The following is a 24,479-nucleotide window of genomic DNA, read 5'->3' as shown; positions in this document are numbered from 1 at the left end:
ATGGATTGTATACTGTATATAATAGCTGATACATGAAAACTCTTTTGTTGTGAAACTTATCCTCTATTAAAGGATATGAAAGACAAAATTCACAAGTATGTTTTCTGTACCAGCTATTCTTAGAAGCACTTGTGAAACTCATAGCTTTTTGAATGTAATAGTGATTGGAGACTTACTGTTTTTATTGTTCCCATTTTACAGGTGAAGAACACAAGGGTCATATTGATATCATTTAATGATGTCATGAAGCCAATTCTAGAGTGTTTTCCCTGCTTGTTTTGTCTTGAAGCGTGAGAGGGAGAATCAGCATGAAGTTGTGCCAAGAATACTGTAACAAGAAAGCAAGGCAAATGCTATCTAGGGGCTGCAAAAGTTTCCACTTTTAAGCTAATAAAGTAAGATATAATATGTGATCAAATAAAATTGACTTCTTATATGAGTTAGAGGACCCAGGATATGAATAAGCCAGTAAGAAATTAAGCATATTTCATATTTAAAACTAAAAGGAGAAAATTTCATTCAACTGTAGATATTTTGCTACCTCATTAGAGACACCTAATTCTCTTATAAATATCATATTTTCTTTTACTTGGCAGGTAGAGTTATAGACAGTGAGAGAGAGAGAGAAAGAGAGAGAGAGGTCTTCTTTCCTTTGGTTCATTCCCCAAATGGCCGCCACGGCCGATGCTGCGCCAATCTGAAGCCAGGAGCCAGGTGACTCTTCCTGGTCTCCCACGTGGGTGCAAGGGCCCAAGCACTTGGGCCATCCTGCACTGCCCTCCGGGGTCCCAGAAAGCACCACAGATGCTCCAAGTCCCTGAGTTCTAGCCACACGTATTAGAAACTCACATGGTGATCCAGACTCCTGACTTCAGCCTGGCCTAGGCCTAATTGTTGCAGCCATTTCAGGAGCAAACAGGCAAATGGGAAATCTTTGTTTGTCTCTGTCTTTCTCTATCATTCAGCCTTTCAAATAAATTTTAAAAATCAGAATAAAAAATAAAAATACACTGAAGAAGAAACCAACCAAAATGTCTTATTCATTTATTTTCATATAAAATATAGTGTCAAGTCTATTACTTGAGAGTGCTATTATTTTATTGTGTCAGAACACAACTTTTTATAATTATGTAAAATAAACTGAGACTTTCAACAGCAGGCTGAACTGTATCTGTCTGTCAATCATCTCTCATCTCCTTTTCTTTGATTTGTGTTTGTTTCTTTTCAAGGAATCATGGATCACAGTAATCAAGCTATGTAATGGGAAAACCATGAATAGCATCATCAACAAAATGAGATGACTGCACTAATGTAAAAACTGACAACACAAGAGTACTGGACTCATTATTTAGCCACATGGACTAGTATTGAGCAGGGCTAAAGGAAAAGGCAAAATGAACATAAGGGTTATATTGAAAGGTCCTATAATCAATGGAAAAGGAATAAATATCACACATAAATATCCTACACACAACAGATGTACCTAGAAGAAAAACACTTGGAAAAAAATAACCAAAGACAGAAGCGGGACAGATAATAAGAGAGGAAAAGGGAAAAAGTGAAAGGGAGAGACAGAGATAGAGATGAGATAGAGATAGTGATAGAGAGAGAGTTAGAGAGAGAGAGGGAGAGAGAAAGAGATAGAGATAGAGACAGAGATAGAGACAGAGATAGAGATAGAGACAGAGATAAACAAGTGGAGACTCTCACTTCGCTGCTTGACTCCCTAAAAGCCAGCCACAGCCAGATATGGGCCAAGCTGAATTGAGGAGCCTGGAACTCAATCTCAGTCTCTCACATGGGTGTCAGGAACTGCTGGAGCCATCATTTGTTGCTCTACAGCATATGTACTAGCAGAAAGTTGGACCAGAAGTGGAGTGGGCAGGACTCAAGCTAGGCACTTAGATATTGAACAGACTTCCAGAGAAGCAACTTGACCACCGCCTACTATCAGATGGCCTACTACCTTAACCACATGCCTATTACTCCCACCCCAAGTGAGGGTTTAGACAGAGAATAGGAAATGTTAGAAAATGAGCTAGAAAAAATATGTCAAAATTGAACTGAGAATAACAGCTGAGGTATCAAGAAAAATTAAAATCAATATATTTTTTAAAAATTTGTAATTAAAAATATTTTGAAGAAAAATAGTTGATAACTATTTGAAATACTGCTGAGACTTTGAGGAACATGAATAGTGTCCCTATAGAAGTTATTGGTGGTCACTAACAGATTTCTCATAGGAGACAACAGAGAAGGAGATCACATTTGCACGTTAAAATTCCCTTTAAGAGATCAAATGTTCAGAGCACTGGTTAAGACAAAGTTTGGGACACCTTCTTTAGAGTGTCTGGGCGGGGATCCTATGCTTATTCCAATTCCATCTTCCTGCTTATGTGTACCCTAGGAGGCAGTAGTGGTGGCTCAGATATTTGAGTCCCTGCCACCCACATGGAAGACCCAGATGGAGTTCCTGGCTTCAGTCTGACCCAATCTCGGTGTTAAAGATATTTGGGGAGAAAATCAGCATATAAGGAATCTAACCCTCTCTCTGTTTCTGTCTCTATTACTGTATCTCTCCCTTTCAAATAAATAGAAATAATCACATAGAAAACAAATGCTCTTTAAATTAAAGACATGCATATACAAGGCAAGACTTCAAGAAGCCAAAAAGAAACCAGCAAATGGGAGGTTGAAAAGCTGACCTTGGCAGCAGCTGGTGGTTTATAGAAGAAACAGGGTTCTGTTGAAACACTGTCAGTTACAGAAGATGGGGGGGTTTAGCTTTCAAGTGGGGGACACATTCTAGGTACACTTTAAAAGCTGTTACTTGACTTACTGCCTATCAAAGCTGATCATCAATAGTTATGGAATGAAAGTATATCACAGTGAAGGATAATGATGTATCTAATCTATCACTGAGATCCAATTAAAATGTGTAGTACTCACCACCTTTTTATATTAAATGGGAAAATCATATGGTTTCAACATTTGCCGATCTAAATGATCAGTGTATTTTTAAAAGATATATTTATTTGAAAGGCTGAGTGACAGAGAGATGGACAGAGGGAGATAAAGATTTTCCATCCACTGGTTCACTCCTCAAATTGCTTCAAGAGCCAGTGCTTACTTAGTCAGGAAGAAGCCAGGAGCCTGAATGTCCATCAGAGTCTCCCATGTGTGGCAGGAATCCAACACATGAATCATCTTCCTCTGTTTTCCCAGGAGCTTTAGAAGGGAGGTGGAAGTGGAGTAGCCTGAACTGGAACCAGTGGTCAAGTAAGATGCTAGCATCACAGGTTGTAGCTTAACCTGTTGTAACAAAGAGTAAGCCCCAAGATCTGTTCTTTACAGATAGAGAGACAGAAGATAATTTTCATAAAAATCATTTATTTTTCATGACATAATCACATATTCTTCTGAAGCTAGGATTTTTTTCTCGTCTCTTTGATCGGAACTCTATCCTTATTTTGTCCAAAATGATTTGACTTTTCTGGAATAAACAAATCTGAGTTTATGCAATAGGCTTGTTCTCTTTAGGGGCAGATTTCTTCTTGGCTGGCTTCTTGGTAGTGGCAGCCTTTAACCCTAGCACAGGTTTCTTTTGCATCTTGACACCAACAGCCCTAGGCTGCTTTCTCTACTTCACCATCATAGGCTTTCTGTCTGCAGCCTCCTGCTGGTCTGATTTTGCTGTTGGTGCTGCTGCCACCCTCTCCACTCAGAGTTTGTGATTTCCAGCCTGGCGAAGAGTGTCATTCCCCTGCATGGTCTCTGCCTACGGATTCCATGTCCATGAGATTCTCAAATTCTTCAGCGGGTTCTTTTTCAGGACTCTGCAGTGAATCTTCTTGCATGGTGCTCAGAGGGATCTTTAGATCTCTGGGTTTTTCAAGATTCTACTAAGATCTGTATTGAACATCTTGTTTATGGGAAGGTTGTAGTTGCTCTTGAGAGAGCACATTTATGAAAAGCGCCGGACAATTCACCTAAGTTCCGGAAAGCACCTCCAGTCCAAATGCAGAAATTGCCTGCATGTCCATCAGGAACAAGCTTTAAGATGTAGTTTGTGCATTTCACAGAATGATTCCACGGATGTTTCTTTATGTTTCTTGATGATGCCATTGGCTTCATTAGATTTTTTTCATTTTATTCTATTTTATTTATTTAATTATTTATTTATTTTGACAGGCAGAGTGGACAGTGAGAGAGGGAGACAGAGAGAAAGGTCTTCTGATCCGAAGCCAGGAGCCAGGTGCTTCTCCTGGTCTCCCATGCGGGTGCAGAGCCCAAGCACTTGGGCCATCCTCCACTGCACTCCCGGGCCACAGTAGAGATCTAAACTGGAAGAGGAGCAACCAGGGACAGAATCCGGTGCCCCGACCGGGACTAGAGCCCAGGGTGCCAGCGCCACAGGCGGAGGATTAGCCTAGTGAGCCGTGGCACCGGTCCATTGACCTCATTCTACATGATGCAGGGTCCCCTGCACAGGATCCTACCATGGTTTCTCATTTTGCGCTTGCCAGCCCTCATTTGCTGAGAGGCTTAAACTGTGCAATATCGTTCCAGGCCTTAAGTTTCTTAAGAGACAAAACAGCCTCCTTGGTCTTCTTATAGCCTTCAACTTTATCTTCAACCACCAATACGATGACCTATAGATATGACCAGCATTGGCAATGTTCCCACAGCCAGGGCAGAGCGGATGGTGTATGGCTTTGGGGATATGTTCTCTCTATGTGTCAAGGGCACCAGGTTTGTTTTGGTGCAAACATGAGACCTCTTCGGCACATATTCCCAAAAGCAACCTGGCTAGATCGATGAGTCCCAACACCTCGCACTGTGGAAATTTGAGTTACAGCTCGGCCTGCAATCCCAGCACTCTGCATTGGTCTGGTGGCCTGCTAATTCTGACAGTATAGGACTGCCTGTCGTTTTTGCACAGGTTGGTGTGGATGAACAATATCTGGTTGAATGGGAGCCTTTAAAACTGCAGGAAAAACGACTTTTGCCAGATGATGACTCTTCTGAGACACCAGTATATTGGATGAGTACACACCATGGTGCGGGAGATGAGAGCCAGGCTACTCTCAACCTGGCGCCTAACTAGGATTTAAAAAGCATTTCTTGGGCTGGCGCTGCGGCTCACTAGGCTAATCCTCCGCCTTGTGGCGCCGGCACACCAGGTTCTAGTCCCGGTCGGGGTGCCGGATTCTGTCCCGGTTGCCCCTCTTCCAGGCCAGCTCTCTGCTGTGGCCAGGGAGTGCAGTGGAGGATGGCCCAAGTACTTGGGCCCTGCACCCCATGGGAGACCAGGATAAGTACCTGGCTCCTGCCATTGGGTCAATGTGATGCGCCGGCCGCAGTGCGCCGGCCGTGGCAGCCATTGGAGGGTGAACCAATGGCAAAAGGAAGACCTTTCTCTCTGTCTCTCTCTCTCACTGTCCACTCTGCCTGTCAAAATAAATAAATAAATAAAAATAAATAAATAAATAAAAAGCATTTCTTAATGTGATGGGTGATATCTTGTGAAATTCCATGATATACATTTTATGACGTTATGGGAATGTTAAAACATTTTCCTCTAAATCTGAGAACAAGAAAAGAGGCTGTGCTGATTCCCTAAGGCTGCGGTAAGGCATTGCCACAAACTGGGTAGCTTAAAGTAACACAAATTCATTCTCTCACCCATTTGGAGGTCACAAATTCATAATCAATCTCACTTAAGGTATGAACAAGCACACCCTTGCTCCAAAGATTCCAGAGAAGAAATATTCTAGAAATATGGCTTCGGAAACTACTTTTTTGGGTTACCATTTTTCATCTTCAAAGCTAATAGTATACCATTTCCATATTTCTCTCTGCTTCCATTATTATATAATCTTTTGCATTTAGTCTCAAATCTCCTTTACTTCACTCTCATAAATACACTTAAGATTACCTTCAGAGCCCACCAAGTTAATCCATGGTAATCTTGCCTCTCAAGCCTCTTAACTTAATAAAATCTGTGGTTCTCTTTGCTATGTAAGTAAGATTTACAGGTTGTAGGAACTAGGGACTAGATATCTTTCGGGGCCATCATTCACCCTACCATACTTGTCCTCTTTCTGATTCGACTAAGCATAACACTTTTCTGAGCAATTTTAAGAAAGTTTTCTCTGAAGAAGAAAACTGGTGTTCTGTATTTGTGGGGTTTGTAAGATGAGGGGAATTTTAAGTCTATTTAATGTGGTATATGAGAACATATTCATATGACAGTAGAAATAAAAGAGATACAAATTAAAATGATGTAGGAGAGAGCTTTGATGATAATAAACATGTAAGGAAGAAAGTTTGGATTGGGTGTTGAATAGAAATTATGGGATTACACAATTATTTCACAATGCTTCCTGGATCGATCCTAATTATCTTTCTGCCAAGAAATATTGACAGTGAGTGAATATGAAAGGACTGAGATGAGTTTAAATGGATAGGGCAATATAGGAAATTCTCAATGATTTAAGTTGAATACTATAATTAGAAGGCATTGAAAGAAAGTAGGCATATGATGCTTAGTAAAAAGCCATCAATATATCAAACATGAAGATGAAAATGGGTTATGTACTTTCACAATTTCTGTTCTAAAAAAACTAAAACTGGCACATTAAGGAAGCAACCCTTACATCCTATTACTTTTGTACTAAATCCCTTCTTTATCTTCTGTTGGGTCATATTATGTAGTTTTGATGTTGTATATATACACAACAAACTTCCATGCATTTCTTTAGTGACTAAATCTCTATCATAAATTAAACTTCAATTGCTCAAAGAAGGAAATTAGAAGAAAGGGATAAGTGTGCTAAATACAGATAATTTATCATAACATTGTAAAACTTAATCAATAAGGTGCCAGGATGAGAAAGACAGGAACTTGATGACAGCACCAGTAATATACAAATGTAATAAAACTGAGTACAATAATTTGATCCCATGTTACAGACGATACAACAAATCAGGACCAGGATTTTTGGTAGATAAAGTTTTTGGAATACAGTTCTAACATTTTTCTTACATATTTTGTATGATCTACCCACCAGATTTTAGTAGCTATAACAGAGATTATATGGCTCACACAATCTAAAATAATTGGTACCCATCCCTTTGCGAAGAGGTTTGAAAACCACTGCCCTCAGAAATCTCAAGTTCAAGGTCATTCATGAATCATTTTTGCTTAGAGTGAATTTTGCTTAGAGTGAATATGTGTGATTTCTTTCCTAATGACAATAATTGTTAGTACCTCTAGACAGAAGATTCCAATTATTTTAAGGTTTCATTATTAGAAATGGCTCATTTAATTAAGTCATAGTTGTAACTTCAAGTATAATTAATTAGTGAAGGTATATTGCTTTTATGGGATATAATTAATAGGCAAATAGGTTACTGCTCTGTAGCAAAGTTATAATTTAAATGCTTGTGGCTTTGTAGAATTTAAAGATAGAGTCTGTTTATTTTTAATTATGTCTCATATTTTCAGCTGATGTGACAAAGCTCTAGTGTAGCACATTATTCATGTTTTCTGGTAATTCATTTAGGCATGATAGTTGGATAGGAGAAAATTTGTAGTGATTTGGGGTAGAATCACATAAGTGTACCTAAGAAGGTATCAAAGGAAACATCATATATTCATTTAATAAGTTGTGTTGTCCTTTAGAAAATAAAAATATTTTTCCTTATCAACACACAGGTAGACATATATAATGAATCTAACATTTCTAGATGAAAACGATTGAGTTTATTAATGATACATGACACTTGATTTGTGGAGTTTCATATGTTTTATACTCCATAGATGACTACACCAATTTGAAGTATCAATTATTGCATTAAAAATTTTTAGGCCACAGATGACAAATAATTACAAGGACACATAATACAAGTTGTACATTGACATTAAAGCAGCATGGGAACATCTTACTTTGTCATTATTTTTTGTTTCCAAAATGTGATAAGGGGTTACAGTTATATGTGCAAATATTTAGGGGAAAGATTATGAAAAAATAATGAAGAGACCTTTATGCAATGACCGAAATAGCAGTTAGGCTTCATAAAATATACTTAGTTCTGAGTAATAAGTGAATAGGATACTCATTATTTGAAAGGCAGAATGTGAAAGGCAGAATAAGGGAAAGAGGAGAGAGAGATAGTGAGAATGAGAGCACAATAAAGAAGGAGAGAAGTTCTTCTACCTACTGTTTCATCTGCCAGACACTTGCAGCAGCAAGGACTGGGACGGGCTAAAGCCAAGAGCCTAGAACTCAATCCAGGTCTCTCACAGGGTGGCAGGAATGTGAACAGTTGAGTCATCAAACAGCTGTCTCCCAGGAACTTTTCTGATGGGTAATTTCTTGCCATACATATTCATTCATATCTATATAGAAAAACGTCCATTGTGTTTAATTTGTTGAAATCAGCAACAAATATAAAAGCCTATTTTCCCAGGTTAATACTTGACAGGCAAGTGAAAGTTATGCATACTTAAGCAATCTATTTATGGCCTTCATGGTGACCCTTCCACATATTTCTGTCATATCAGAATCATTATCAGAGATATATCACTGTGTATAAAAAGGCTGCGTTTATGGAAAAAATGAGGTTAGATTCTGATGTTGCTGTAGCAGCATCAACAGAACTCCAAGCAGACCATTTGCATGAGTTCTTCTACCACTGGCTCTCAACCCTCACGATATTGTTTTGGACTTGTCTATCATGACTCAATAAAAAACACACAACATATCCAAGCAATTACTATTTCTTTATAGCAGTTCGATTATATCACAAAAATAAGCAGGAGGATAACACACAACTTTTAGATATTAATGGAAAACTAAACTCATTTGGATCTTTGACACTTCACAAATCCATCATGTTGTAAAAGTTCTACTGATAGGCCATTTGTCTTCCTTATACCAAGATCCACGAGATAGTCAGAACATTGAACATTGATTCAGTCAAAGAAAAGGAGAATGCCATAAGGAAAACGGTGACTCTATTTACAGAAAGAAATAGTCACTTCAATTCTACTTATATTTTTATGATCCAGGAAAACCAAAGACTACGAGTAGTTGAACAGTATATAAAGGTATTTCCCAACATATGAGTCCACCAGCAAAATGAAATTTAAGCAAACTCAAATTTTATCATTTTATATATGCATTGTATATATGCATTGTCTCTTACATTTCAAAAGTAGTTACTGCAGAATCATCACTAGAGTCTTACTATATTAGGGCAATTAATATTCGTTCCTCACTTAAACAAATTGCATGTTTCAATGACAACACTTTTTTTTTTTTTTACTTTTCATTCACACTGAAGTCCGATGGAGGACTGTACATTCTGGAATTCCTTAGAGATTCAGTTAGATCTTCCATATTAATGAATAACAGAAGAGACAAATGCAAGAGGATTGTATAGGACGCTTACAGTCCAGCCTAAAATTGACAAACAAAATTTTCACTTATGTTTTATTTACTAGGTAATGGTCCCAACTTACCTGTACTTAATGCTACAGACATAGCATTTCCAAATTTTCCAAAAAAGAAAAATAATGTGGCCAAAATCTCAACAATAGCTATCAAAGTCAGTCATCTGTTGCTGACTAGATGTTTTAACATACATCCCATTATAGAACACTTCTAGTTCTCTTTTCAAAAAGAAAATAGCATAATTTTCCCAAGGTCTTGCATCCAACACATAATGCACTATATCTGGTCATGCATAGCCTTCATAATCATATGCAGATAAGTTCCTCATTTTTCAGTGAAATCTAAACTCAGAAAACTTATTATTTGCCAGATGTACAATTTACAATAGTGGAATAAGAACAAGATGACAGCAGTAATTACTCCTCTATCATCTGTGAAGTATGGTACCTTGGGAGTGACAGAAATTATTTAAGATCTAATTCTCCTGGAAGAAATTCTCTTTTCATCTTTTTTTAAAAAATATTAATACACAGAGGACAAATTTCATGTATTTCATAGATAACAATTCTAAGAAGATAATCACACCTCCCTTCCTCTCTCAATCCCTCTCTTTCATTTCTTTATCTTTCCTTTAATTTTTGCAGTGACATACTTTCAATATAATTTATAGTCACAGGCATAGTGTACCACTAACCATAATGTTCAACAATGAAAAGAAAGATCACGAATGATTAAAAATATTAATAAATGCTGGTGCGAATGTAGAAGGAAAGGTCCTAATACTTTTGGTGGGAAGGTAAGCTAATGCAACCATTATGGAAGAAAGTTTGGAGATTTCTGAGAAATCTGAAAATATATCTACCATATGACCCAGCCACCACACTCTTGGGAATTTACCCAAAGGATGCAAAATCAGCATATACAAAGGACATTTGTACTCTCATGTTTATGGCAACTCAATTCACATTACTTAAGATATAGATAAACCTATATGTCCATCAACTGATGACTGGCTAAAAAAATGTGATATGTATACACAATTTCATACTATTACACCATAAAATAAAATGAGATATCTTTTGTAACAAAATGGATGCATCTGGAAACCATTATCCTTAGTGAAATAAGCCAGCCCCCAAAAGAACAATATCATATTTTTTCTCTGATACATGGTAGGTAATATAGAATACAAAAAGAAAAAGAAAAACAGAATGAATGAAGAAGAATTCCTCTTACTTTATGTGCACTGTGATTTCATTCCTACTGTCGTGAAAAGTATACGAGCATTTCTTATATAAATCTTGGTGACATTATTGTATTAACACATATATAAGCTTTGAACAAAAAGGAGAGTAGAAAAACAATTATTGGAAAGGTTTTCTTTAGGATATGCCTGTGTATATCCCTTTATCCTTTTATCCTTTCATTTTGATATAAAATACTAAATCATTTTAGTGCTTCCAATATACTCTGAATAATATAATTAGATGGCATGCATATTCTTATTCACATACACTGGTAAGTGACATACTCAGAAGCTTACATTTCAGGAAGAGGAGGATAGCTAATTGACTTCCCTTCTCTTCCACGTACTAGCTCCGAAGTCTTAAGGAAATCACTGAGTTTCTGTCCTTCAGCTTCCTCATCTTAAATGTGCTGAATAGTAGCAAGCATCTTTCAATGTTCTTATGAAGATTAAGTAATCTATATGTATAAATGCTGTATGTTTTTATTAAATTTGGCTATGCCATAAACAAGAGTGTCAATTTGTTAAGCCAACAACAGGAGTCACTGTGCACTTACTCCTCATGTAGGATCTCTGTCCTTAGTGTGCTGTACATTGTGATTTAATGCTATAACTAGTACTCGAACAGTATTTTTCACTTTATGTTTCTGTGTGGGAGCAAACTGTTGAAATCTTTACTTAATGTATGCTAAACTGATCTTCTGTATATAAAGAGAATCGAATGATGTGAATGGAAGGGGAGAGGAAATGGGAAAGGGGAGGGTTGTGGGTGGGAGGGACGTTATGGGGGGGAAGCCGTTGTAATCCATAAGCTGTACTTTGGAAATTTATATTCATTAAATAAAAGTTAAAAATAAAAAAAATAAATAAATGTGGCTATCAAATTTATTTTATAGATTAAATGTTATAAAATGTATACATTAAAATGTATTAATTTATCAAATTGGAATAGAAATTAATTAGCAAACATAAAAAATAGGTTGATAGTGACAGGAAAAAGGAGAATTGAGCACATGATTTACTGTCCCCAGTAAAATTTTGTTAACAACTTATAAATATGTGTCTCCTGTGAGAGTCTTGCTTTAGTTCATAGGGATTTTAAGACCACAATACACTTTGTATAGGTGATAACGGTGTTTTATTTTGTAATGCAGGCAGCGATGATTATGAAAAAGTATCCTAAGAAGAAGGAATGGCATGAAGGTGGGTTAAAGTGCTTGCTCATTCCTCTAATTTTGAAAGAGCAAACTGAGAACCTAAAAATATATTTGTTGAACAATAATCCTCAGTTGATCTTTCATATTTGTGTACATCTTGCAAGTAGTGAGGTATTAGCCTCACTCTTGTTCTGTATTGTTTTTCTATTGTGTAGTGGACAGCCTTGAAAGATTGAATTAGTATTTATTTACCGATCCAATAACAGATTTACTTATGTTCCAGTATCATTAAATTGCTGTCTTCCTCCATAGAGAACATGAAACTGATTTGCTTAGTACCCATTATTTAAAGATTTGAGTTGCTCATGTTTATTTAGAATTTTCCAGCTGTAACTAAAACTGTGTGGATAGCACCTATTAGTGATTCTTGGTGTCATCTCTATTGGACTCATACAAACATGAAGCTCATAAAATTATGTACTATGATTAAAGTAATAAAGATCCTTCATCTCAGAACAAGGAGCCGGAATCTATGAAACTGAGGTAAGATAACTCATGAACTCAGATCCTACATATTTGTTAGAGATATTATCTTAAAACTGCATCTGGGGCCAGAATTGTGGTTCAAGATCACTAGCAATCAGGGAAGTGTAAATCAAAACCACAATGAGCTTTCACCTCACCCCCGTTAGAATGGCTCACATTCAGAAATCTACCAACAATAGATGCTGGAGAGGATGTGGGGAAAAAGGGACACTAACCCACTGTTGGTGGGAATGCAAATTGGTTAAGCCACTATGGAAGTCAGTCTGGAGATTCCTCAGAAACCTGGATATAACCCTACCATTCAACCCAGCCATCCCACTCCTTCGAATTTACCCAAAGGAAATGAAATTGGCAAACAAACATGCTGTCTGCACATTAATGTTTATTGCAGCTCAATTCACAATAGCCAAGACCTGGAACCAACCCAAAGGCCCATCAACAGTAGACTGAATAAAGAAATTACGGGACATGTACTCTATAGAATACTATACAGTAGTCAAAAACAATGAAACCCAGTCATTTGTAACAAGATAGAGGAATCTGGAAAACATTATGCTGAGTGAATTAAGCCAGTCCCAAAGGGAAAAATATCGTATGTTCTCCCTTATCGTCGACAACTAACTCAGCACCAAAAGGGAAACTTGTTGAAGTGAAATGGACACTATGAGAAACAGTGACCTGATCAGCTCTTGTCCTGACTGTTGATGTACAATGTAATACTTTATCCATTTTAGTATTTTTTTTTGTTCTAGTACTATTGGTTGAACTCTGTAATTAACACACAATTATTCTTAAGTGTTTCAATTTTAACTGAAAAGTGATCCCTGTTAGGAATTTGGAAAACATTATGCTGAGTGAAATAAGTTAGTCCCAAAGGGACTATAACTATCATATGTTATCCCTGATAGGTGACAACTAACTGAACACCAAAAAGGAAACCTATTAAAGTGAAATGAACACTATGAGAAATGGTGACTTGATCAGCCTTTGCCCTGACTGTTGATGAACAACTTAATAGTTATCCCTCTTAGTAGTTTTTTTTTTTTTTTTTTTTTTTTTTTTTTTGGTTTGTTCTACTTAATACTTTTGGTTGAATGCTGTAATCAATACACAATTCTTCTTAAGTGCTGAAACTTAACTGAAAAGTGATTGTTGTTAAATCTAAGAGTGGGAATAAGAGAGGGAAGAGATGTGCAATTCGGGACATGCTCAAGCTGACTTTACCTCAAACGGTAGAGTTAGAAACATACCAGGGGATTCCAATTCAATCCCAACAAGGTGGCATGTACCAATGCCATCTCACTAGTCCCAGTGATCGATTTCTGTTCACAATTGATCATAATGATAGGACTAAGAACCAAAGGGATCACATAAACAAGAATAGTGTCTGCAAATACTAGCTGATAGAATAAAAAAGGGAGAGAGCGATCCAACATTGGAAGCAAGATACACAGCAGACTCATAGAATGGCAGATGTACTAAACAGCACTCTGGCCTCAGAATCAGCCCTTAAGGCATGTGGATCTGGCTGAAAAGCCCATGACAGTATTTCAGGCATGGAAAGCCAAGACACTCTGGCAAGAAAAAAAAAATAAATAAATAAATGAAATATCTCCATGAGTGAGATCCCAAAGGAAAGAACAGGCCATCAAAGAAGGAGGTAACTTTCAAAGGGAGGAGAGAACTTCCACTCTGACTACAACCTTGTCTAAATATGATCATAGTCGGTGAACTCAAAAGGCTTCCACAGCCTTGGCAACTCATGACAAGAGCCTAGGGTGATTACTGATGCCATAAACAAGAGTGTCAATTGTTAAGTCAACAACATGAGTCACTGTCCACTTACTCCTCATGTAGGATCTCTGTCCTTAATGTGCTGTACATTGTGATGTAATGCAATAACTAGTATTCAAACAGTATTTTTCACTTTGTGTTTCTATGTGGGTGCAAACTGTTGAAATCTTTACTTAATATATGCTAAGGGCCAGCACTGTGGCTCAATAGGCTAATCCTCCACCTAGAGGCGCCAGCACACCGGGTTCTAGTACCGGTCATGGTGCCGGATTCTGTCCCGGTTGCCCCTCTTCCAGGCCAGCTCTCTGCTGTGGCCAGGGAGTGCAGTGGAGGATGGCCCAAGTCCTTGGGCCCTGCACCCCATGGGAGACCAGGAGAAGCACCTGGCTCCTGCCTTCGGATCAGCGCTGTGCGCCAGCTGCAGCGCACCGGCTGTGGCGGCCATTGGAGGGTGAACCAACAGCAAAGGAAGACCTTTCTCTCTGTCTCTCTCTTTCACTATCCACTCTGCCTGTCAAAAAAAATGCTAAACTGATCTTCTGTATATAAAGAGAATTGAAAATAAATCTTGATGTGAATGGAAGGGGAGAGGGAGCGTGAAAGGGGAGGGTTGCGGGTGGGAGGGAAGTTATGGGGAGGGATTCATTGTAATCCATAAGCTGTACTTTGGAAATTTATATTCATTAAATAAAAGTTAAAAAAAAAACTGCATCTGGGGCCAGAATTGTGGTTTAGACAGTAAGGGTGCTGTCTGCAATACCAGCATCCCACATGGACAATAGCTCATGTCCCAGCTGCTCTACTTCATATACAGCTTCCTGCTAAGAGTCTGGGAGAGGATGACCCAAGTGCTTGTTCTGCTGCTACCCATGTGAGAGATCTAGGTGAAACTCCTGGCTCCTGGCTTTGGCCTGGCTCATACCTGGCCCTTTCAGCTACTTGGGAAGTGAGTGAACCAATGGATGGAAAACATTCTCTCTCTCTCTCTCTCTCTCTCTCTCTCTCTCTCTCTTTCTTGTTTCCCTGTGTCTCTGTTACTCTGAATTTCAAGTAAATAAATCTAAATGAAATAAAGTAAACTGTTTTAAAACTGCATCTTTGGCCACACACTCTTTGGAAAAGTTACGTATTATTCTAAGGTTGATTAATATCCCAATTAATTGAAAGAATACCTTTACATTTCTTCCCAGATGTCTGTAACTTTTGGGTAAACAAGATATATGTAAAGTCCCTTAAAACTATCTACCCATTTTTGATATAGAAAAGAAAATAACATAAAATAAACCAAGCATAATTTTAAACTTACATTTACTTTTCAAAATAATTGTATTGTTTCGTGGATGTCTTTATCATCAATGATACCTTGAATGAAAACCATGCTTAAGCAATTAGCATGACCAAAATGAATTTTTCTAATGTATTATAAATTAGAGGGGTGGACAGCCACAGATTTTAGAATAATCTTGCATAATTGTTCTTGGAATTTGGTTGTGTGACATTTCTTTCTCTCTTTGGGGACATACATGTTTATAAACAATAGATACTCTTCACTAACTGAGTCATTAAAAGTTCTGGTGGTCTTAGTACATAAAATAAATTTAAAATATCACAACAAATTAAGGGAAAAGAGGCATGAATTTACATCTTTAGAAACAACATTTTGCTAGCTTTCTCAGACAGGAAACTAGATATTCCAGCAATTTTTGCTGTCTCCCTTGGAGTAACAAAATATCTGCCCATGTTTGATATAATTGTCAATAATTCTTACTCAAGAATGATTATTATGTTGTGTATCATTGCAACAATCAAGAGAGATGATGTTGATGGACTTTTTCATGAGTTCATTCTAGATCCCATGTGACTTTCAACTTCTTTCTCTCAAAACCCCATCATAAGGTTTCATCCTAAGTTGAAGGGACCTCAGCAATACATCTGCCCTACAGTTTGGGCAGAAGTTTAAGAAAAAAATCATGTTTGTCATGATGGAGAGAAACCGAAATTGATGCCCATGATATTCATACTACACTGAATTGAAATGACTCCCTGGATGGGAAGCTGTAAGATGCAATTTTCTACCTCTGGTCATATGTCCTTAGGATTCAATTACTGAAGAGAATAAAGGAGAATGCATAATAAGGGCAATTAGTATTCTCTATTACAAAGAAGTTACTAGGTCATTTTCAACTTTCATTATAAAAAAAGGTTATTTGCAATTGTTCTATCAAATTGGAAAGGTATATGCAGTTCAATAAGAGTAAGAGTATCAATAATGGTAATAATGAGATATACTACAAAAGAGACATAAATTGTAACTATAGTTAAAATCTAATCATTATGTTACTATAATGCTCTTAGAAAATAAATGACTTAGAGAAAAGTCACATTTGATTGCTATCAGTTACATTGACTTAAAATTTTATAAGCTGCTGAAGACTTTTCAAAGATAAAATAATTCAGGTTTACCAAAGATCAATAAATTTTCACTTATTTTGGTCAATCTTTTGAAAATTATTTCTTTCTCAATCAGAGCTAGACAATAGGTACCATATTTTCCTAAAACATAAATGTTTATAATAGTTGAAATTCTATCTGGAGTAGAGAAATGATTTAATATATCATGCCTGAGTAAAGCAATGTAAAAATTTATCTGTAACCATTTATAAGTTAAAGTGAAAAGGACTTTAAAAAAATAAAACTTCTAATGATCTTAAACTAGAGAACTTATAATCTGTAACAAAAAGACTGTTTTGACTGCCTTATTTCCACTTTACATTGTCCTTAAATAATAAATCAATAGCAAAGTAACTTCAGCTGTAGTTTCAGTTTAATTTCTATACTCAAGGTATGAAACACAGTTAAATAGGAACATATAATTTTAGAATAAAAAGGACCCTTAGAGATTAAATATTCCTATTATTTCATTTATGCATGTGGAAAAAGGTTTGACAATCTTATAAGGGTCAAACAACTTTAAAAACCACATAGAATATCTGTATGATAAGATGCATATATTATTAAAATTTATTTATTTGTGAATATATTTATAAGTATCTATTAAATATTTAAATATAATTTTACAGTATGAGTTTTTGGGGAAGGTTTAATTTAATTCAATATTTCACAATTTTAATTTGTCTTCCAAATATTTTATTAATACACATTTTATTAGTGGCAAGGATAATTTACAGTGGGAAGGAAAAATCATAAACTTCTCAGATTGTTTCAAAGTTTAATAATGGATATGTAAATTTGGAAAAATATATTCTTGTCACATGGAATTCTGCTACAACTCCATAATAAAGTTGATTAGCCTTTGTAAGTAAAAATAAAAAAGCATTGATTCATAACAATATTTTAACCATCCAAATTTACTTATAAATAGTATTAAAATATATTAGTGATATAAACAGCAATTTTTTACATTTAATTTTACTAATCTTGCAATAAAATGCATCATTGCTAAACCCCACTTCTGATATAAATGCATAGTTCTCCAGGCCTCCCTAACTTTGGTGATTCATAAGAAGAATGGCAGGGGCCAGCGCCGTTGCTCACTTGATTAATCCTCAGCCTGTGGTGCCGGCATCCCATGTGGGCGTCGGGTTCTAGTCCCGGTTGTTCCTCTTCCAGTCCAGCTCTCTGCTGTGGCCTGGGGAAGGCAGTGGAGGATGGCCCAAGTGCTTGGGCCCTGCACCTGCATGGGAGACCAGGAGGAAGCACCTGGCTCCTGGCTTCGGATCTGCACAGTGTGTCGGCTAGAGTGGCCACTGGGGGTGAACCAACAGAAGGAAGACCTCTCTCTCTCTCTCTCTCTCTCTCTCTCTCTCTCTCTCTCCCTCTCTCTCACAGTCTAGCTCTACCTGTCAAATTAAAAAAAAAAAAAAAAAGAAAGAAAAAAGAAAAAAGAAGGATGGCATGCTTAAGTCTGAAATGGAAAAGGTTTATTATAGCAAGACATGTGACAAAATCATTTCTAGTTCTAGGCTACTAATGCAAAGTAAAAACAATGACACATAAATAGAAGTGCAGTGATGTTCTGTATATACTAGTTCCAGGTTGACATATACATGTTACAGTGGATCAATACATATATGTTAGCCTTAAATTTTGAGGATTAGAAATCATCTGAAAACATTTAAGCGAAAATAAAAATCAGTATTACAACCGCTACCACTACTACCCTACAGATTTGGACAGTTCATTAAAATGTGAAATGGGAAAGAGGTATTTTGCTATAATTATACTGAGCTATTCAATTTAATAATAGGATTACCAATTCTTTGTATTGAAATTTTGTGAACACCCAGAATACCAGCTTTAAAATCATACTCGGAGGCCGGCAATGCGGCTCAATAGGCTAATCCTCCGCCTGCGGCGCTGGCACACCAGGTTCTAGTCCCGGTCGGGGCGCCGGATTCTGTCCCGGTTGCCCCTCTTCCAGGCCAGATCTCTGCTGTGGCCTGGGAGTGCAGTGGAGGGTGGCCCAGGTAAATGGGCCCAGTACCCCATGGGAGACCAGGATAAGCACCTGGCTCCTGCGGTAGCCATTGGATGGTGAACCAACGGCAAAAGGAAGACCTTTCTCTCTGTCTCTCTCTCTCACTGTCCACTCTGCCCATCAAAAAAAAATTTAAAAAAATAAAAATAAAATCATACTTGGTACATAAAGAAACAACATCACTTATAAATTTTAGATAAGAGCTTGTATGTATACATGAATGGCATGGTCATATATACCTTTACATGTGATAGGTCCTCAGAAGATTCATGAAATGTTTAATCTAAATGCATATAATTTGATATATATGCATATATTTTATATATATATATATATATATATATATATATAAATACAGAGATTCTAGGCTTGGCTGAGCCCATATCCAAAACTGGAAATCAGTTGAGGTCTCCCATGTAGATGGCGGTAGCCCAATTACTTTGAGCATCACTGCTTCCTCCTAGATTGTTTTGGAAGGAAGCCAAAATCAGGAACTCTGGGTGGATATTGAACCCACACACTATAACATGAGATGTAGATATCTTAATTAACATCTTAATAGCTAAGTCAAACACCCAATCCTAAACTCCTCATCTTTTAATACAATTTTTCTATAAATTTTCTAAAGTCCCCTCATATACATTTATACACATACAGGTGTTTTTGTAGAAATGATGGTCTTTAAAATTGAAAATTTGGGGATTTTTTAAATAAATTATAGTTTGCCCATAAGATGAACATATACTCATTGTAAAATATTGTTAAGAATGGTTTTTCATTCTTTGTAGCTAGTTTTATAGAGCAACTTACTCTATGCTGTTCAAATGTCTAGGGGCTTTGGTAAAAGCCAATAATAGATAACAGGAATGTCTCGGCTTGATGGAGACACAATTCTAGTATTACAATTAAGCCAATGAATTATATTACACATTATAATTGGCAGTTTGCTGGCTGTTGTTAAGTTCTATGGCTAAAAATGAAAGCAAGCAAGAAAAATGTAGCAACTGAGAGACTGGCTAGTAATAGTTATTAGATTCTGAACGGGGTAGTTGCTGAAGGTTTCATTGAATGTTTCTGTATGAATGGTTATGAGACAGTGAGCTGAAAGCATTACAGAGAATAACATTTTCAGGAAGTAGAAGCTCCAGATTAGGCCATGGGATAGCTACGTACCTGTAATTTTCCAGTAAGGATGCCAGTGTGATGGAGAATAGAGACCTAATAGGGGATATGATTGCAGGGGGCTTAAAGTAAGTGGTAAGGATTTTGCTTTTTTCTTTGACAGGCAGCTGACGAATGGTTGGAAATTGAAAAACAGTAACATCTTTAACAATTTGCCATGTCACTTATGATAGCTTTGTGAAAATAGATTACAAGGAAGCAAAAAAGAAAGCAGGGAGATTAGTGAGGAAACTATTGTGCAAACTCTTCCTAGAGCTGCTCTACCTATAAAATGTAAACTGGAGCTGTTCTATGCAAGGTAGATGCATTTTAACTCTCTTCAACAGATATGAAATTCCTTGGAATTGCCAATGTTTTTCTTGAACAATTGGAAACAGAGAGTCGGAATGACTTACTGGGTATGGATTTGGAGAATTTTGGAGATTAGAGGGTAGATAATACCAATATTTTACTCCTAGCATGCTTAGTTCAAAATCAGTATTTAATTGTACATTTTTTTAAAATATTTTATCTATATAAGGGAAATAAATTGCACATATTTCATATATGTAGTTTTAAGAAAAAAATGATACTTCCTTCCCTACTTCATTCCTATCCTCCTTCCTCCTCCTTTTCTTATTTTTCCTTCAATTTCACCATGACATACTTTAATTTACTTTTTAGTCACAAGTCTAACCTTCCACTAAAGAATTTAGCAAGTAGTGAGTATAAAAACCATTGCTCCTGAAAAATATAGTCAAGGGCTATTAACAATAATAAAATCTCAAAGTGTCAATTTAGCTCATATACCTTATATTTTTGTACTCTTTATATTATTAACCACAATTCAGAGAAAATATATGAATTTTTCTTCTTGTGACTGGGTTATTTCTTGAGGAATAATGGTCTTCAGTTACATCTACTTTGATATGAAAGAGAGGATTTCATTCTTTCTATAGCTGGGTAGTATTCCATCATAGATATAGATATACAGATATCAATATGTGTATATCTGTATATCTATATCTATCAATAGATAGATAGATAGATACCTGACGATTTCTTTGTCCAGTCATCAGTTGATGGACATCTTTGTTGATTCTGTAACTTAGCTATAGTGACTTGAGATTCTATAAACATTGGGGTTCAAATAACTCATATGCTGATTTAATTTCCCAAAAGTGAGATTGCTGATTTATATGGTATTGTGATGTTCAGTTTTTTTAGGAACCTCCATATTGTCTTCCATAATGGTTGTACTAGTTTACATTCCCACAAATAGTAGGTTAGGGTGCATTTTCCCCCACATCCTCACCAGTATTTGCTATTTTTTAAATTTTTGTGTCATTTGTATTGCCTTGTGGGCTAGTGATCCTGAGCATTTTCTCATGAGTCTATTGGAAATTTCATCCTTTGAGAAATACCTGTTTTAATTGTTAGCACATTTTTAAACTTGAGTGCTTATTTTGTAGTTTTAGAGTTTGTTGAACTCTTTATATATTCTGTATGTTAATACTTTATCAGATGTGCAGTTTCCAAATATTTTCTCCCATTTTAGCTGTTGTCCCTTTAATTTATTGAGTCTTTTCCTTTGCTGTGCAGAATTTTCTTAGCTTGATGTAATCCCATTGGTATATTTTTGCCTTTATTTTCTGTGCATCTAGGGTCTTATCTAAGAAGTCTTTGCCCATGCCAATATCTTGCAGCATTTCACCTATATTTTCCTCTAGTAATTGTATGCCTTTTAAAAATAGATTAATAGTTATAAAGAGAATATCATACTTTTTAATCTTCATCCAGATTTAAAAATAATGATAAGAAATTATATCAATACCATAAGAGTTGTTGAGGTTAGGCAATATAGCCACTTGTGATCCTATTGATGTAGTACTTTTTTTATTTTTTGACAGTCAGAGTTAGACATTGAGAGAGAGTGAGACAGAGAGAAAGGTCTTCCTTCCATTGGTTCACTCCCCAAATGGCCACCCCAGCCAGTGTGTTTTGCCGATCTGACGAAGCCAGGAGCCAGATGCTTCCTCCTGTTCTCCCATGCAGGTGCAGGGCCCAAGCACTTGGGCCATCCTCCACTGCCTTCCCAGGCCACAGCAGAGAGCTGGACTGGAAGAGGAGCAACTAGGACAGAATCCAGCACCCCAACTGGGACTAGAACCTGGGGTGTGGGTGCCGCAGGCAGAGGATTAGCCTAGTGAGCCGTGGCGCTGGCCGATATAACTCATTTTGAAAAACGAAAAAAAGTGTTTCTCTATTTTAATTTATCTGAAGGCAGAATGAAAGAATAATGGAGAGAAATGGAAAGAGAGATGAAGGAGAGAGAAATCTTCTATCCAATCATTCACATTCTAAATGCCAGCAGTAATCAGAGTCAAGCAAGGTGAAAACCAGGAGACAGGAACTCTATTGAGGGCATTCATGTGAGTTGCAGGGTCCTAAGAACTTGAGCCATCATCTACTTATGGTCTTGCCAGACATATTAGCAGGACCCGGATCAGAAGCACAGGACTCAATCCAGCATGTACGCTATGGAATGCAGGCATCTCAAGTGACACCTCAATATAATGTACCAAACTGCCCACTTATAGCTTTTTGAATAATAAAATCTCATTAACTTTATAGTCATAAAAGATATCATAAAACTAGTAATCATAAAGTTAGAAATCAAGAAAAAAATTAATTATTTATGTAGCACTAAAATGGATAATAGGTTTACTAATTTTCAAAACATTTAGCTAAAATAGTGGTATTAAATTCAATTTTGTTAGATATAATGAGTTTAGCTACATTCAAAATGCATGGTGCTATTTTATTTTTTCATAAAAACCTATGTACATTGGAAAATAACATAGTAGTCATTTTGTATTTTCACTTTTGAACTTTTAGAAATGTAGTACATATAAATGCATTTTTAAATTGTATAATAAACATCCAGAGTGATTTTTCAATTAACTTATCTATACATATTTAAACTTGAATTATGCATATTAATGCTTAGAATACCAGAAATTTTAGGATCTTTGTGGAAATAAGATATCACATTTTGCTAAGTATCATCTATTTCTTTTAAATTTTATTTAATAAATACAAATTTCCAAAGTACAGCTTTTGGAATACATGGATTTTTCCCCCCATAACTTCCCTCCCACCTGCAACCCTCCCATCTCCCACTCCTTCTCCCATTCCAGTCACATCAAGATTCATTTTCACTTATCTTCATATACAGAGATCAATTTAGTATATCTTAAGTAAAGATTTCAACAGTTTGCACCCACACAGAAACACAAAGTGCAAAGCACAGTTTGAATTCTAGCTATAGCTTTAATTCACATTGGAAAACACATTAAGGACAGAGATCCTACATGGGGAGTATGTGTGCAGTGACTCCTGTTGGTGACTTAACAATTGACACTCTTGTTTATGGCGTCAGCCAGATCCAAATGTCTTATGGGATGATTCTGAGGCCAGAGTGCTGTTTAGGACTTCTGCCATTCTATGAGTCTGCTATGTATCCTGCTTCCCATGTTGGATTGTTCACTCCTTCTAAATTCTATCAGTTAGTAATAGCAGATACTCATCTTGTTTATGTGATCCCTTTGACTCTTAGACCTATCATTATGATCAATTGTGAATTTGGGAGGATTCCCTCTTTTTTGATTGTTCTGAACAGTTTGAGAAGAATTGGAGTTAGTTCTTCTTTAAATGTCTGGTGGAATTCAACAGTGAATCCATCTGGTCCTGGGCATTTTTTTGTTGGGAGGGCCTTTATTACTGTTTCAATTTCTGTCTCAGTTATTGGTCTGTTTGGGTTTTCTATGTTCCTGGTTCAATTTAGGTTGGTTGCATGTGTCCAGCAGTCTATCCATTTCTGATAGATTTCCCTGTTTGCTGACATACAACTTGTTGTAGTAATCTCTGATGATTCTTTTTATTTCTGTGGTGTCTGTTACATTCCCTCTTTCTTCTCTGATTTTATTGATTTGAGTCTTTTCTCTTCTTTTTTTAGTTAGTTGGACCAATGGGGTGTCAATTTTGTTTATTTTTTTCAAAAAAACCAGCTCTTTGTCTGATCTTTTGTAATGTTTTTTTGGATTCAATCCTGTTGATTTCTTCTTTGATTTTAATTATTTCTCTTTTCCTACTAGATTTGGGTCGGGTTTGCTTCAGTTTTTCTAGATGCTTGAGATGTATTGATAGCTCATCTATTTGGTGCCTTTCCAATTTTTTGATGTAGGCACCGATTGCTATAAACTTTCCTCTTAACACTACTTTTGCTGGATCCCATAAGTTTTGATATGTTGTGCTGTTATCCATATTTACTTCCAGAAAGTTTTTGATTTCTCTTTTGATTTCTTCTATGACCCAGTGTTCATTCAGGATCATGTTGTTAAGTCTCTGTGGGTTTGCATATGCTCTAGGGATTCCTGAGTTGTTAATTTCCAGCTTCATTCCACTGTGGTCTGAGAAGCTGCATGGTATGATTCTAATTCTTTTGAATTTGCTGAGACTTGCTTTATGGCCTAGTATGTGGTCAGTCCTAGAGTAGGTTCCACGTACTGCTGAGAAGAATGTAAATTCTTTAAGTGTAGGCTGAAAAGTTCTGT

The 24,479-nt window shown here is 36.5% G+C and overlaps 2 pseudogenes; both read right to left on the bottom strand.

The window, feature by feature from the left end:
* Window positions 1-3,514: 3,514 nt before the first annotated feature.
* LOC138843308 (large ribosomal subunit protein uL4 pseudogene) lies at window positions 3,515-4,125 on the bottom strand (annotated as a pseudogene).
* Window positions 4,126-4,389: 264 nt separating this feature from the next.
* The window catches only part of LOC100348503 (large ribosomal subunit protein uL4-like), a 31,516-nt pseudogene continuing 11,426 nt past the window's right edge, over window positions 4,390-24,479 (bottom strand).

This window comes from Oryctolagus cuniculus, chromosome 8 (assembly GCF_964237555.1).
Source record: "Oryctolagus cuniculus chromosome 8, mOryCun1.1, whole genome shotgun sequence".
Lineage (NCBI taxonomy): Eukaryota > Metazoa > Chordata > Mammalia > Lagomorpha > Leporidae > Oryctolagus > Oryctolagus cuniculus.
Note: the sequence above shows the minus strand (reverse complement) of the source record. Positions and strands in the feature narration are given on the sequence as shown.